This window comes from Corvus hawaiiensis, chromosome 3 (genome assembly GCF_020740725.1).
Source record: "Corvus hawaiiensis isolate bCorHaw1 chromosome 3, bCorHaw1.pri.cur, whole genome shotgun sequence".
NCBI lineage: Eukaryota > Metazoa > Chordata > Aves > Passeriformes > Corvidae > Corvus > Corvus hawaiiensis.
In genome coordinates this window covers 100,320,015-100,336,517 of record NC_063215.1, presented here as the reverse complement: position 1 = coordinate 100,336,517, position 16,503 = coordinate 100,320,015, and the positions used below count along the sequence as shown (strand labels likewise).

At 44.9% G+C, this 16,503-nt stretch overlaps 1 long non-coding RNA gene across 3 annotated transcripts; it reads right to left on the bottom strand.

The window, feature by feature from the left end:
* Positions 1-3,939: 3,939 nt before the first annotated feature.
* Positions 3,940-16,493, bottom strand: LOC125323362. 3 transcript variants are annotated; one of them, XR_007202492.1, is made up of 5 exons: positions 16,273-16,493; positions 15,902-15,981; positions 6,687-10,911; positions 6,055-6,399; positions 3,940-4,980 (listed from the first exon to the last, which is right to left on the bottom strand). It is a non-coding gene; the product is annotated as an uncharacterized LOC125323362 (long non-coding RNA). The 3 variants fall into 3 exon arrangements; XR_007202493.1 differs by having other exon boundaries at positions 7,342-10,911; XR_007202494.1 differs by having other exon boundaries at positions 10,570-10,911; positions 16,273-16,438.
* Between the last annotated feature and the right edge of the window lie 10 nt (positions 16,494-16,503).

Below are 16,503 nucleotides of genomic sequence, written 5' to 3'. Positions count from 1 at the left end.
GAACTGAACATAAAAAGAAAATAACAAAGGTGTTATCAAAATGTACTACGCTATTTTTAGCATGTCTTTATTTTCTGGGGACAATAACTTTGCATTAACGTAGTGTCTTCCATATATTGATCAATTAAGGGTTCCACTACCAGCCAGGAATATTATCATCATCCTAAAGATGTGAAGAGTGCTGTCTTGGCCAGAGAATACCTCCTGAACTAGGGACAGAGCCCAGTTTTTGAAAATTCCACATCCTTAAATTCCCTCAGCATGGTGTCCCTCCCTTTCTTCCATCCCTATTCAAAGAAATATTATAAAGCATGACAATAAACTCAAACAGCTTTAATGCAATAACCTCCCAGAACTATTACCAGGGCAAAGGAGAGACTGGGGACCTTCCTGAATGTCCATTATCATAGAATCACAGACTCACAGAATTGTTTAGGGTGGAAAAGAGTCTTAAGACTTCCTTGGCCTGCTCATAGGTGGGTGATATGTTGCAGAAGGAGGATGAAGCTGGGATGTGAGGAGGCATGGAGGGACCAAATTCCTGCTATCCAGGACCAGGAGATCCTGCTCTGGTGAGCGCATCTCTGAGAACCATGGAGCTCTCACCTGCACTTCTGTCCTCCAGCTCCCACACTGAGAAATCACAGAATCATGGTATAAAATGGTCTGGGCTGGAAGGGACTTTAAGGAGCATCTGGTTCCACCCCCCTGCTATGCTCCCTCCTATTTCGCGATTTATTACTGGTCCTGTAGGTCTGCCCTGGGTGCCAGCCCAATGTTACACTACCATCCAAAGCTCCAAACCTTGCTCCTCTATGCCACAGTGGCCAACTCAAACTTCTATGAAATGGCTCAGTATAGAGCCAATCCCCTACATGAATAAAGGAGAAAGGAAACAATGCAAGGGAAGTGTCATGGGGATTCACCTGCTGTGGCTCCAATGCCATTACTAAAAGTAGCTGGAAAGTGAGGTGTTGAGGAAGAAATAATGCACAATAGTCAGCTCTGTGGGCTGGTTTAAAATCCAGCTGAGAAATTAGACCCACTCAAGCTGCTCCCCTTTCCCCCCTGCTTCTTCCCATAATAGAGGAACACTGCGAGAAATTATAGGTTGGAACCCAAATTCACTGAAAAACCGCAATAACCACAACATTATTAATAAAAGAGTGTGCAAAAGAGAGAGTTTTACCCGCAAAAGGTGGGTATTCACCACCAAACAAATAAAAACGCTTCTGAAGAGAGTGCATGGTATAGAATAGACAGGGCTAAAAGCTCTACCCCCTTGCCTCTATACCCAGGACACTCTGTCAAAAAAATAGAGGGAAAACACATTGCATTTAATAGTAGCTTTCCAATGGCTAAAAATGAATATTTTAAAGGAAGAGCAGGGATACTCACAGGAGTGATTTCATTATTATTTTGAACAACACTAGAGCTTTCTCTTTTTGTCAGGGATTGTCTGTTATTTGTACAGTGCCTAAAGCTGCTTCTCTCCTCTGGCCTGAGCCATTATGGTAATAATGAGAGGAACAACAGCAGCAGCCGTGCTCTGTATGTTAATGGCTGTGTGCTGAGGTGAGAGTGGGTTACAGAGAGCTGGGAAAGATGAAACAAAAAACCAACAAGGTTAAGATATGACAGGAACATTTAATGATAACTATATAAACAGTGGGGAACAGACAGGACAAAACTTTGGCGAAGAAGCATCATCCTGCTGCAGGGATACATTAGAAAGACAACAAATGCAGCACACAGTGATGGAACTGTTGGAAAAGGAGAATGCCATAAGGAGAATTTGTAGGTTTTCTCCCTTTCTTTTTTCTTTAGTTCTTAAGAAGAAGGTGGAAAACAAAGCATCCTTTCTCAAAGAAAGGATGAAGAGGGTTTTCTATCGGTACTGCAAGAAACAGGCTGTGATCATGAAATTCTTTAGGACAAAGATGATGAGCAGACTGTGAGATTATGTGAACAGGCCATACTAATAAAACTGATGTATTCGGGACACACTGCACTGGAAATAAAAGAGAAGCTGTAGGACCACGTGTAAATTAAATGAAAATGAAAGGCAACCTGTAAGATGGGATGTTTAATTCCACACTGTTCAGGAGGTGTATACAAGAATCCCACATAAAAGAAAGGTTTTGATAAAAGGCAGGATGCTGCTTACCCCTGGTCTTTTCTTTGCCTTTTGAATAACCTGTTCAATGGGGCACACAGGATTGTAAGAAAAAATGGCCAAATCTTAAAAATTTTAGCAGATGCAAAGATGTTCATACAGGCAAGAGGACAGTGTCAGGAATTTTGTGCTAGGGAGTCAGAACACATGCAGATTGGAATTTGGCTTTATTGTAAGACCACAGGTGTTTCAAAATACAAGACTGACTGGCAGGGAGGATGCCTGATGTTGAGGAAGGTGGTAGCACTGTCAGTGCTGCTCTCCAGACTAACTCTAAATCTGCATTGTGAGTGTTAACAGTAATGCACAATTTGTGTATTGTAAGGTTTATTTTCCATGATACAGTTTCTTTCCGTTTGACACGGGATTTCCTTTGCCACTTTGCAGACAACTTACTCTGGAAACCTTTTTCCCCAATCTTCACTGAATCCCCATCACCATCCTAGGTAATTCTGTATCATCTGCAGTCTTGGCAATTCCACTGCTCAAGTTTTTCCTCATGTCCATGTGAATATGATGGGTAGCACAGGTCAATGAGAAGGGAAGGCATCTTCAATGATCTTGCTCTTTGAAAACAGACCCTTACTCCCCACTGATTGTGAATATGTGAAGTGCTTGACCCAGTTTAGCCTTGATGGATATTATGAGGGATCTTTGTAGAGGGACTTTGTTTACTACATTTCCAAAAAAATATAGATCGAGTAAAGCTGCCAATTACCCAGAGGCCTCCCAAGAACATTAATTTATGATGTTTTGTTGATTTTTCTCTGACATATCCCACTTGCCCTTGTGTTTACTACTTCTGCTCCACAATATAGTAAACCTCTTTTGCCCCTTCCATTCCTCTGGGATGAGTCTGGTTCATGCAATCAGGCTACTTTTCCTGGCATATCTATTGCCTAAAATATGAAAAAAAAAATTAAAAAGTAAATTGCCCCTTCATGCCCAATGGAAATAGCTCCCATCAGCCTCACCCAGCAGCTCTGCAGTCACAGCACCCTCTCGAGCTCTCCTGGCTGCTCCTGTCAGTCAGAAGCTCTTGCTCCAGGCATCTACCTGGGGCAGATGCTGCTGGAGGCAATGCCAGCCAGGTCCTGCAGCTAAGTGCAAATCCTGCTGTCTTAGTGGGAAGCATGCAAAAGGCATTCTTTGGAGATGTTTTTATTCCAGATGCTTGCTTTCGTGTGAATAGCTTTTCAAACCCCCTCAACACAAAAATCCAATGGTGTATATCTAAAAAAAATGAATGTGAAGGGAACAGTTATTATGAAGCTAATAGCTTGTCCTCATTTCTCCTCCAAGTCACTCCAGGGGGTAGGAGGACCAGGAGCTGGAGAAGAGCTGGTACTGAGGGACCCCAGCCACACCCACCTTGGTGCACCTGGAAGATAATCCACAGCAGGTTTTGGGCTGTGCAGCGGTTGCTATCCTCATGCCTGCAGGGCCTGAAAAGATATCCTGGTTCCTGTTCAGTGGACTACCACACAGAGATGGACATAGCCAGAGCTCTAACGTGGTCCCTGGAGAGCAGAAGGCATCACCTCATCCAGTCAGTACAACTCAGATGTTTTAAGTATTAATTCTTTTTATGCTGGGGTCCCTGTTGCTTTTAAGCAATGCTTTTTTTGCATGGGATTAATCACCTTCCAGAGAAGTGCTGAAGACTCTGCTATCCCTTGACCCTCATCCACGAGCTGGGGATCAAGAGAGCTGAAAGAATGAGCCCCCCCGAGAGCAAATGTTAGAAAGAACTAATTTGGAAATAAATTGACTGAAAATCTTTATTGCCCAATACAGTATATGAAGTAAAAATAAAAGAGTAACACAAATGGGGTGGGAAAATTTTCATCTTGTCAAAAAATGACTTTCCTGCCTACTAAAATGTTTCAACAGATACATTTAGCCTCATACTGAGACAACTCAGAAAATACTTCCTGACATGGATAAGACTCCCCCCAATGCTCCTTATTTAGTTTCTTCTTTATAACCAGATTTATAACACCAGTCTCATGAAGATAGCCCTTAACATGATGATTAGGGCAGATTTATTATTCCAGCCTAGCCCATCTTCTCCCCTTTTTCCAGAGATTTGGTGGCATACAGAGCTGAGATTGATGGTCTGCTTAAGCATGCAGCTAGCACCAGTCTCAATTACTGAAATGAGCTACTGAGAAAAGTTTAAGAAGCCTCCCCATTCTTCTCATCATCTCCTAAACAGTCAAAACTCTCTCACCAAGAGGCAGCGTTGGCCCTTCCTCGTCTCCCTGATGGTAGTGCCATCAGATTGCAGCTGCCCAGTCAGGTTCCCCTTAGAGATAACAGCCAATTAGAAATTTAAAGTGTGCCAGGGAGCTTCAAACTCCAGCACAGCACACATTAATGGAATCTCACACCACCAGCTGGAAACAGTTGTTCTTTGAAGTTTTTCTTCCCAGGGTACAAACAGACCAGTAATGACAAAAGGTGGATGGGCGGGTCAAGAGCAAAACTTCCACTGCCCGCAGCAGCTCCAGGTTTCTCCATAGCTCTGATGGGATCTGTGACTAGAAACCTAAAAGAAATGCACAGAGGGTGATGCAGGCTGCTGCAGGGGCTGGGAAAGCTCTGTTGTTTCCTCCTTGCAGCTGTGCAAAGGGCTGAGGGCTGCCAAAGTCTCTGTCTGGCCAGGGCACTTCTGGCAGTGTGCTGGGAAGAGCAAGCAGCTGTACCCCAAGGGCTGACTGACAGACTCTGTCATCCATTGCAGCTGAGATGCTGGCCCATGCTGCTGGCTGTAATGGCTGGTCCTTCACCTTTTGGTTGGACTGTGAAAAAGTGCAATAAAAAGTACATTATTTTACAGAAAAAATAAGCTTTTCCCATCTCACACATCAAAGCTGCTGTTTTGCAACTCAGCCATGTTTACTATTGCCATCCTTTCTCCTCTCTGAGACTCCTCAGAAGCTCTTTCTGAAAATCTGGCAAGACAACAGCTGATCTCACCAGGGTTGCATAGTTTTGTCTCCCTCCTTCCCTGTTATTGTAGATAATTAGGCAAATCTTAAACCAACAAAGCTCTGTGGTATTGACAAGGGATCTTTGGAGGTTTTCTCTCCACCTGGCCTTTTTTTCCCTACTGAACATCATTTTGAGTACACACAGGCTTGAAACACTCTTCATCACATGTGAAGGTGATTTTAGCGACTCCTGCAGCAGCAGGTCTCTGCAGTCCCGAGTCCTGCACTGCTTTTTCTCACCCAGTCCTAGTGCAGTGGAGTACCTGCCACTTGAAAAGCAAACCAGCAGCAGCTCCCTGAAGTGGGGAAACACCCAAGAAGATATTAAGAGGTCACAAACACAAGTATGGACACACAGATGTCCCTTGTTCGAGCCGGCCTTGCAGGGGAAGGACGGCAGCTGAGCAGCTGAGGCTTGGCCACTGTGCACCTCACTGCTGGGGACAGTGGCACTGCCATGCCACAGTGGGGGTGGAGGGCAGAGCTGGCAGTGTGAGCCAAGCAGTGCTGCAGCTCCAGTTTTAAATGCAGGCTCTTCAGCTGTTGCCAGCACACGAGGGGTTTACAGGCCCCAGCATCAGGAACAAACACGTCCAATCTTACATAACCCGTCCTGAGGAGTGTTGCCAAGTAAGCACAGTTTAAAATCAATCAGGCAACAGCATAAAATATTTAGCACTTGGCTGAGTGTTTCCATTTGCCCCTGCTCAGCATCCATCCTGGGACAGACACAGGACCTGTGGGAAGGGCGAGGAAGAGAAAGCAGCTGCCTTGGCACAGCCTCCCATTCTTGGCCAGGGCAGTCCCAACTCCAGGGAACAACTGGAGCCTCAACGTCAGCTTTCAGCTTAACTTCACTCAGCAGTGAGAACAAGTCCATACCTCTGACAAAATGCTGTGACTGTGGTTACAGTGCTGTAGCTGCTGCTTCTCTGAGGCCCTGCATTTCTTGCTGGGCCCAGATATAGGGTCAGCTGGGAGCTACAGCTCTCGGTGTCCCAGTGGAAACCATCTCCCAGCCTGGAGAGGGCTGGTGCCAGCATCCTACAGTCTGCTCAGGGGCCAGATTAATTCCTGGAGCAATGCCTTTAGATCTGATGTCCACCAGCAGCATCTCAGCTGGCCTGGAGGCTCCTCCAAAGCCTCTCCAGACACATCAAGCCTGTGCTTTCACTGAAGTGATTTTTGCTCTTCCTTAGGAACTATAAAGCTCTGAAGAAATCTGCCCTAAAAGAAGAGAGATTCTGATTAGGTATAACAAAGAAATTTTTTATGGTGCGGGTGTTGAACCACTGGAACAGGTTGCTCAGAGAAAACTTTTGAGGTCAGGCTGGATGGGGCTCTGAGCAACCTGGTCCAGTGGAAGATGTCTCTGCTTATTGCAGGAGGTTGGACTAGATGGCCTTTAAAGGTCCCTTTGGAGACCAACTATTGTGTGATTCTATGATTCTCTGAAATTCTGACTTCAGCCAAGGCCTGGAAATACTGAAACATACAGTTGAAAATTAACTTACCTCCCTTGGTGAAGTTTGCTTTAACACTGAAATGCCAGAGGACCAACTGGATAAGGCTGGAGATGAACACAATAGTCTTCCCCAATGAGTACATTTGGAGCAAAACTATGCTCAAGGGTCATTGGAGCAAACTGCAGACCCTCAAGTCCAAGGGAATTAGAGAAACTCATGATCCTTCAATGGGAGAAGTACTGTGTCCTACCCAGGCAGGAGTGTTAGGGAGTGACTTTAGGAGAATACTCCAGCTGATACTTCAGACACTTGGAAAATCTGTGTTTGAAGAAGCCAAGGCATAACACTCTCCAGCAGCAAAGCAGTGGTGGGAGGAGAAAGGCCAAGGCACACACGCCATCAAAGTGCCTCAGCATTCTTTAAATTTGCCTTTGCAGTGAACATTTTCCTTGGAGGTTCAGATTTCAGGGATGGAAGACAACAATTTCCTCAGGATCTTTCCAAGATGCTTGAATACTTTCTCATCCCACCTGTTTAACTGGCCCTAAAAATGAGACATTTGGGTTTCAGTGCATCCCAGACAATTATTCCACTGAACTTCCTTAGCTTCCTCCACAAAAATATGAAGCAATGATAATGATGAGAGAAGATATGTTCAGACAGAGAAGAAAGATGGACCAAGCTTAAACCATTACTAAAGTACCTGAAGTCAGTCTCTGCAGTCTGCATCCAAGTCTTTTGGCATAGGAAAAAAAGAGAATATGGGCACACTTCTGTTTTCGTTAAGTGTAAAGCCTACTGTTCATATGTTTTATACTTTTCAAAAAGTAGAGTTAGGATAGGATCATGGGTCATAGGATCCTTAGGGTTTCTTTCTCATGAAGAGCAGTCTAACCACATCAGCCATGCCAATTCACCCCAGCTGAAGCTGTTTTACATAAAATGCGAATGTCTTCTTCCTTGCCTTCTCTGTAGGTGTGTTGTAGTTGGAAATAGTTTGAGGTGATAGGAGTATCACAAAAAGCTTTGACTGACCACCTCTGAGGTTAGAATGTGCTGGACATAACAATTTGGATCCAGTAGCTTTGCCTTGTCAACTGTCTTAAGCAGCCTGGACTCATTTCTGCATTTTATATGCTCAGCATAATTTGCTCTAAGTTTTCCTCTTGGTGATCAGGAGAAAATTTCCCTATGGGACCCTGTGCTGCATTTCCCTGGAGGAAAGGAGATTTTTGGACTGAAAAAAGAGGGAAAAGCCACCTTTTCAGTATCATTATCATTCATTAATTATGAAGCAGTGACTGCTGTAAATCCCAAAGCTTAGATTCTCTCTGCCTCCCCTGTAAGCATTACACAGAAATGTAAGAAAGAGGAGGGTTTCTGTCCCAGTGATTCCAGTAATTTATAGAATAGGTAGATTACAAGAGGTGGATAAAGCTGGCAGACTAATTGCTTGCAGGTAAGAGGCATTTAAAATGGAGACAAGGCATTGTGAAAGAGAGAATCTGTACTAACCAAGCAAAGAAAAATTTCCAAGACACCAATAAAAACTGGTGTAACATAGTGTCATTTTGTCAGTAGGAGAAGAAAGAAGAAGATTGGCAATGATCTAGTACCAAAAATACAGATATTTGGACTTCAAAAGTATTGGGTTATTCATCCAAAGTATCTTTAACTGGATAGCTCCATGTGGAATGTGGAAAGAGCTGTGAAATATGGAGGGTTCTTAATCAGAAGTTGTGATATATCTTCCAAAAATATGCCCCAAAACAATATATGCCCTTACACACTGCAGTTTTCCATAAATGAAAAAGTGAGGAGTTGCAACACCTAAACATTGAGGAGAAAGGTTAAATTTTCATTTTGGAAGCCAAAGTTCTCAATGAGAACAAACACCTGCTGAAAACAAAGAGAGAACAAAACCACAACCCCCCCCAAAACCTCAAAGAATTTCTGCTGAAAAGCAATTTTAATGGAAAAATTTGCCATTTTTAATTCAGGGCCAGATGGTGCCTGCAAAACTCAGCCTTGACTAAAGAAGGGTATAAAACTCTACCTAAGAAATGAAAAAAAAAAAAAAAAAAAGGCAAAACCAGTTCATCTGGAAGAGATGGCTGTAGAACATGCACACATTTTTTGCAACCACACAGTAAGATGATGTATGTCTAGTACCTCTGGCAGTTTGGGATGCCACAGAAGCTTAAGAACTTGGGTCAGACTGAAGGAATGTATCCAAACGTGGCCAGGAAGGCAAAAAGCTGGAGGGCTTGAAAGGGGAGGACAGGGTGATGAACTCTAAATCAGCTCTTTTCCTACCCAATTAATTTCTGTCAAAACAGATCTGTGAGTATTTCTGGTAGGTTTGGGTATAAAAGGAATAGCATACAGGGTGTATCCATTTGGAAGAAATCACTAGCATGTTACTAAATATTTAACCTTCCAAATTTAATCTGTTAAATCTGCTGGGAGCAGATTGTTTGCAGTGTGCTCTGGGAGCGGTTCCAGGTGAGCAGTGACTTTAGCCCTGCTTGCTTACCCTCACTCTGGGGGAGAAGGGACAACATGAAGTGATGAAGGGTTCGAGTTCTTTTTCAGCTCTCCCTTTTTAGAATAAATGGCTCTGTTTCCCAACTGGTTGTAAAACCAAGTCACTGCAGTGTAGCTGTTCTGATTTACACCAGCTGAAGGCCTGGCCTCCAGTTCGGAGGAAATGGGCTGCCAGTTTAATTACTTCATCCCTGGTATGGTATTAATAACCTGGGAATAAATTTAATGCTGCTAAGTAACAGCAACGCTGAAGATTTTGTCACATGCATGACAATTAATGTATGGTGCATGGTATTTCTGCTCCTCCTGAGTTCCCTTTTAAATGATGCTCCCTGTGATTTGAATTTCAAAGAGTACTTCTCCTAGTATTTCTCGTTATTGATGGTGACTGCTCGAAGGAGCAGCCCAGTGCTGCTTTGTTGGCTCATCAGTTTTGATTCCATGCCCAGATGCTAAGGACAGAAGCATGCAATTAATTTGGAAGCACAACTCTTCGCTGATTTCAGCTGGGAGACTTTTCTTGAACACCAGAGCCCCGACATGTCCCTGTCTACCTTTGCTTTACATGGAAAATATCTTCCTTTTCCACTATAGATCTCCTTTCTGAGAAGGGATCTCAAAATGCTGCTATATATACACAAATATATATTGTAATATGCAAAGAGACCAGCAGAGAACAAGCTGTAGGTGATCCCCTCATTGTTGTAAGGAAAAAGAGGTCTGTTTTTTTGGGACACTGATGAGTAAGGTGAAAAGGAAAAGGAGTTTGGCATCCAGACCTCTTCTCATGAACAGGAAGGCAAGAGACAAGAATCTGCTTTTTTTACCAAGATCATGCCTTTTTTTCCCCCTGGAATCATAGGGGTCTTTGAGGCTTCTGAGGAACTTTCCTGTACAGATCCCGGCGCTCTGAGCCTGGAAGTTCTGGCTAAGTTATGACAAGTGGAGCATGTCTGCCTCAAAACATCTCCATAGTCAGAGCAGGATGCCATCTTGGGAGCTAAGGCACTAGGAACAGAAGCTCCTAGGCTTTCTGCATCACACAGGACATGCAGAGAATCTCCAGAGTACCTCTAGGGTTATTTGTTAGGACATCTGCTTTGGGTAAAACCTGTCCTCTCTCTTTAACAGGTACTCCATGTGAAAAGAACCCTCACTCATCATATATAAAAGACAGGTAAGCAAAGGGAAATTAATAAGAAAGATAAATTTATGTTCCCCTCTGCAATTCAATCAGTTAATTCAATGAGGATTCCTGGCAGCTAGGTATTTTTCAGCCAGATGGATTAATTCTTTTAGTGGATCTAGTGCAATGTTGTGCAGTATTCGAGCCATTTCTCCTCAGCTACACTGCTTACAAACCACCATGTCCTATCCTTCTCACCTGTCTCCTCACCTTTGCCCTTCCACAAGCTTTCATATCAGTAGCTTTCTCCTCCCCACCAGGGAAATCTGATTGTTCCTCATGGAGCTATATCCAATTTTCACCAGCTTCTCACTCTTGCTCTCTCTCATGTTCAGGACCTTCTCCTGTCATGTCCAGCCATTTTCCATGGTCTGTCTGGGTAGACAACACTGAGGGCAGGTCCTGTCAGTGTCTCCATGCCTTAACAGGTCTGCAGGCTCTTGTCAGGCATCCTGAGGAGCAGTAGGTTTGTGTCCTTAGCATGGGAGGTGCAGCAGGAGACTGGAACTGGAAATCTGAACTCCTCTTTATTTTCACAGCCTGTTAGTGCAGAAAGAAAAAGGCATTTTCTTTTGGTTTTGCCAATACCAAAGCATTTTTCTAATGTTACAGGACAGGCACTGGCTCGTTTAAATCTGAAGGATGATGGAGAATTTGGAACCCATCATGTCCTTTGTGCACAGCTGCTGTTGAGGCTTCTAAGCTATGGGGCTTCACCCACACTGTGTAGGCTGCAGGCAGCAAGAAAAGAGCCTGGCATTCTCCTTAAATCATAATTGCCAAGGTGGGAATCAGACACAGAAGGCTCAGCTCAGCATCCTCCTGCTTCCAGACACTGCTCCCAAGAGTTGTACCTCCCCCAGATGACTTGTGTTGAGTCCTTTGACACTGCCTGGGTGATCCAGGGCTTCTTCACGTGCCCAAAAATCTTTAAGGGAGTGAACCAGCTCAATGGGACAATCTGCAATCAATTTAATTTAACTTTATCTATCAGCAATTAATTTAACCCATTAGCATGCCCAGGTATAAATCCAGGTCTGAGATCCCCTACAGGACTAGGTGCCTCCAACCCCGCTTTTACTGTCCTGGCTACCTGAAGTACCAGATTTTTGGAGAAAGGACCATGCTTATATACAGGTCCCTACATCCTGGGTGCCTGAGCAATCCACAATGGGTCGAATTTCATGGCACTCAGCTCCAGAGAAGTGTCTGATTTCAACAAAGCAGTTTCACAGTGGATGAAAAGGCACTTAAGGTGAGGTGCTAGATAACTCAGGAGATCCTTAATCACATCCAAGAGGAACCTTTATCATCTCAGATATTTGTCGGACTCCATTCAAGGTCTGTAGCACCTAAATACTTCACCAGTGGCTGGTTCTGTCCTGTATAAAAAAGTCACAAGGTGGCCTTGGCATGTTTTCTGTCTGACAGATGGCCACATCTCAATTAGCACTAACCTGTGCCTTTCCTTCTACCTCCAAAGGCCAGTGCAAGGCAGCACAAAAATGACACCGTTCCCTCTCCCTTGGAGGTGCCCATAGTGGTCAAGAAGCCACCTTTTGGACAGGAAAGCACTGGTGCCAGAACTTGCTGTAAGGCTTCCTGGAAGAATCCCCAAAAGTTCAAACACGAGCTGTATGCAGTGAGGCAAGGCACAGATGGCAAAATAAAAGCAGTGCAGGTTTTTTCTGAGCCTCTGAGTCTCTCAGCTCCTGGACATATGAGAAACGGGGCCACTTTGGCTGAATTCAAGCAACTTGTCTAAGGCAAAAGAGATACAGACAACCCCTTCTGGAGACTGGAATCTATAAAATATTAGTCCTGTCCCACTTTTCCTAACAGGTCCCTCCAAATTAATTTAGCACCAGATGCAAAGACCTCTTTCATCCTCCTGGCAGATAATATCTAGCAGCCACTCCTGGTTTAATTAGGCAGCGATTGTGCTTAGATTTTCCCTCTGTTGCAAGTAAGTATGCATATCCAGTTTATAAAGAAGAGTTCAGAGCAATGAAACATTTGATCTTGAGCTAAGCTACATCATTCACTCAGCCAAAAAATTGTATCTTTTGCTTGTCGATTTGCTGTGAATACAGAATGAGAAAAAAACGTGCTCAGCTTGGCTTAATCCAAACTCTCATTTTTATTCTGGTTTCAGAACCACCAGCAAACAAATCAACACAAACTTCAGCACCCACACAGCTCAGCCACTCCAGTTAACCAATTTTTCTTTCTCGGAAAGTTAAAAGCACTCCTGGCTATGCCTTTGGGGTTGGATCCAATTACATGGAAAGATTCATTTTGCCTTTGGCAAGAAGAAATTACAGATTTTGGGCTATTTCCTGATTGCACTGTTCCATCACTCTGAATTATAATCAAGCTACATATGGTTCATACCATACCAATAATTCTGGTGCCAGGATTTTTGACTGACAGAACCCACAAGACAAAAGCCCTGCACAACGTGGAGCACAGGGTCCTTAGGCCTAGTTGTGCCCTCTGAGTGATGAACAATTCTTTGGGTATTGTAGACCTGAAGGTTATTATTTTTATTCTGGTTCATTATCACTGTAAATACCAGCTCTCAGCCCTTCTCCTCCAAAACCTTCACCTTTCCATCCCTCCCACCTCCTTCTGCTGGCTTTGCACCACAGGAAGGTTTAGCAGAAGGAATGCAGTGAAAGATTTAAACTGGGTGGGTTCTTCTGCTCGAAAAAGGAGGTTTCTCTGTGGTGATCTAGAAAATCTGGGCTCCAGTCTTGTACCGAGAACAGGCAGGAGGAGTAGCATTTTGTCTATCCTCTCTCTTTCCCTCTGCGGTGATAGGTGGTGCTGCTGCTCTTCCTACAGACCAGGAATGCACTTGCAAGGCACTGTATTTCCATTTGCTTACTCGTGGTGTCCTGAGCATGCATCATATCCTAGATTCTGACTTTGGACAGCTGAGGACCGCAGCGTAACGTGACACTCCCACAAGCATTTCAGCACATCAGCAGATGTACCAGCTAAAGATTCTCCTGAAATCCTCCTGGCTACCACAAAGCTCTGTTCTTGCAGCATTGGATGTGTGGCTTCCAGACCAGGACTCTCCTGCTGTCACATTGCAATGGTTCCCACATGGTTTGGCCCTGAGGCTTTCACAGCAGTTCTGTCTCCAAGGACTCTCCCAGACAGACTGCTGAGGTGGTGCAGAGCACCCAGGGGAGCAAAGATCAGGACTGTGTGACTCCCCATCCAGGTGCTTTTCCTTAGAGTGCTTCCACTGAAGGCAGTGGCCAATTGCTGGGTCAGCATCAGCCCTGTGACAGCCCTGGTCAGAGCGATTCGTGGTGAAGTGATTTCCCTGAAGCTATAGTGACATGTGCCTGCAAAGTCTCATCCCTACCTTGACTCCTGCAAACCTCCATTTTGTAAGAAGAGCTGTTTGTACATCTCTGGTCATTTCTGCTGCCAGGCAGCATTTCCTTTTTACATCCTGCCTTGGTGGCTCCCAAATCCCTAACTCCTCACAGACAGAAACTGAAGGACCTTGGAGGCTCCCAAGCCATCATGGGCTGCCCTGCTCCAACAGCCATCAGACCCAAGGGAGGGGGACTTTTCTTCCTCCCCAGCTTTGCCCCTTTCAAATATCATTTCGTGCTGCTCCCTGTCAGTGCCGCGCTTTGTGCTTCCGTTTGCACAGAAGCTTTCCTGCTGAGGGGCATCTCCATCAGCTGTGGAGGAAAGCACCTTTAGAAACAAAAAGAAAGGGTTAGTTACCACTGCTAGACACATAGCATGAACCCCCCAATTTCTTCCAACAAGACACCGTGAAATGTGCTGGCCCCATGCATCAAGGATGCATTGCACAACCTGGTATTGAAGAGGGCTGACAGTGATGCTGCTGCACCTGAAGAGAAACCACCAAATCACAAAGGAGCCTGCTGCAGTTCACCTGCCTCACCACAAGCCCCTTTCTATTGCTATTTGAAAAACTTTCTCCAAAAATCAGCAGGGTACCAGTGAGCCGCAAATATCAAAATCAAATCAGGCACAGTCATCGGCTTCCCAGCAAAAGCAACAGGACAATTTATGGCAAATGTAGTGCAATAGGGAAGTGGCATAATTAACACTAGTTAATTATGAGTTAATTAGAGCATTGGTAGATTCTTTGGTGGTTTTGGGCAAGAGAAGAGGCTGATTACAAAAAACAGCAAAATATGCCCTGGTCTGTAGCAATGGTTACAACCCCTGTCATTGTTGGTTTGTGATTGCTCCTCTACTTAGATTTTCTTGGTTCTGCTGCAAAATTCAAGTAAACCAAATGGCTCCTGATTTCCTCATGGGCACAGGGTCCCGTGGTCTTCCCAGACTGAAGGAAGGATGTGCTTAGTTTGGTGTGGGGAGAATGGTAAAGGTAGAGGAAGAGAAAATTCTTACTTCCCTGGTGTCACTGAACCTCACTTTGATAGCATCATGGAAAAAAAGCACATTTTGGAAGTGTCAGAAGGAAACAAAACTGCCTGGAAGCAAGAAAATTTGACTTGATGATTCAGAAATCCCTTCCCCAGTCCATTCTGTATAAATGAATTTTTTTTCTTTAAAAAAATATCCTAACAAATCTTTTTGGATTTCCCCCTATTTCACAAATACATTTGGTCACTAAAAACCTGTATTTCAGCCAGAATTCACCATCCATCCAAACTAGCTGGTATCTCCAATCGGTAGCAGTGATGATTGATGAATTTGCACTGTAGGAGCTGAAACAGCTTTTGTTGCAAGCCAATCCCCCTAAAGTTAAGTCCCTGCACAAGCAGAATGGAAAGACCTAGAAAGTGTTACTTGGTAAAGGCATAATGAATATGAGTTAGAGACTGCTGTTCTCAAGAAAGTATAGGTGAAAAACACTCTGGAGAATCAGGGTGATCATAATTTGGGGTTATTTCTTTCTGCTAATTATGTATGAATTGTCTCCCAGTGCCTGTTACATTAAGGAAGAAACTCTTTTCTCTAAGATACAAAGCCTCCCTGCAGTCCAGATCAACTCAGGAATTAACGATGGACCAGATATTTAGAAGGAGACAAAAATGTTCTGTGAATACCACTAGGATATACTAAAACAAAGTGAGTTTGGAAGGCCAATAAAATGTTGTGGAAGAGCAGAAAACAGGGCTGGAAAAAAACCCTAATATGGGCTCAAGTTAGTTAATGTGTGTTTTAAATCTTGAACGCTCTCCTTAAGCAAAGATTTTGGCACGGCTTATTTTGGGAGTATGAATAACAAATGATAATCAAGCAGTGAGAGGAAAAAAAACCTTAACCCAGAGAGGTGGAGGCAACAAAAATGCACCAGGGCTTTATGTCCTCGTGTCTCTCTCCCTGTAAAGGCAAAGGAAAGCGGTGATCTAAACGGGACATGTGATTTCCCAACAGCATTTTGAGCCGTGGATGCTGAAGCATCTAGAAAGAAGTGGTGACAGAGACGCTTTTAGGCAAATGACTTGGCTAGCAGGCCTGTTGGGAATGGAAAGAGGAGTGAATGAACACTGCTTACCCCTATTACGCAGGATTATTAGGAAAGCAGGGAACACCCCTCAATGCCGTGGGATGCAGCCCAGTGTGCTCGTCATTACGCTGAAAAATAAACCACACGAACAATTAAAGTTCTGCAGACCTGCCGGAGCTTCCCCATCGCCTTGGGGAGCTGTGCCCGGCTCCGTGCTGGCAGTCCCTTGTGGCCGGGGGAGCAGTCCCGGGGGAGGGCAGGGTGTGGGGCAGCCGGGCTGGGGCGAGAGAAGCGGTGCCCGCGGAGGTTCGCTGAGCTCCGGTGTGCGGGGGGAACAGAGGAGACTTGGCTGGGAGGAAGGCCTAGAGAGGAGGAGGAGGAGAGGGGGGTCAGAGAGGGGAGGGTTTTGCCATACTCACCCGGGGCGGGGGTTACACACCGAGGGACGGGAGGCTGTTCCTGCTGCGCCGCAGAAGGAAAGTTGGCCGCGCTGCCGCGCAGGGCTCGTTCTCCTGCCTCTCTCCCTCCGCCTGCCTCTCTCTCTCTCTCTCTCTCCCCCTCCCTCCCTCATCTTTTTCCTCCTCCTCCTCCCGAGCCCACAGTGCCGCCGAGGCGGTGCAGGAGCGCAGCCCCGTCGCCGCCCGCGCTGT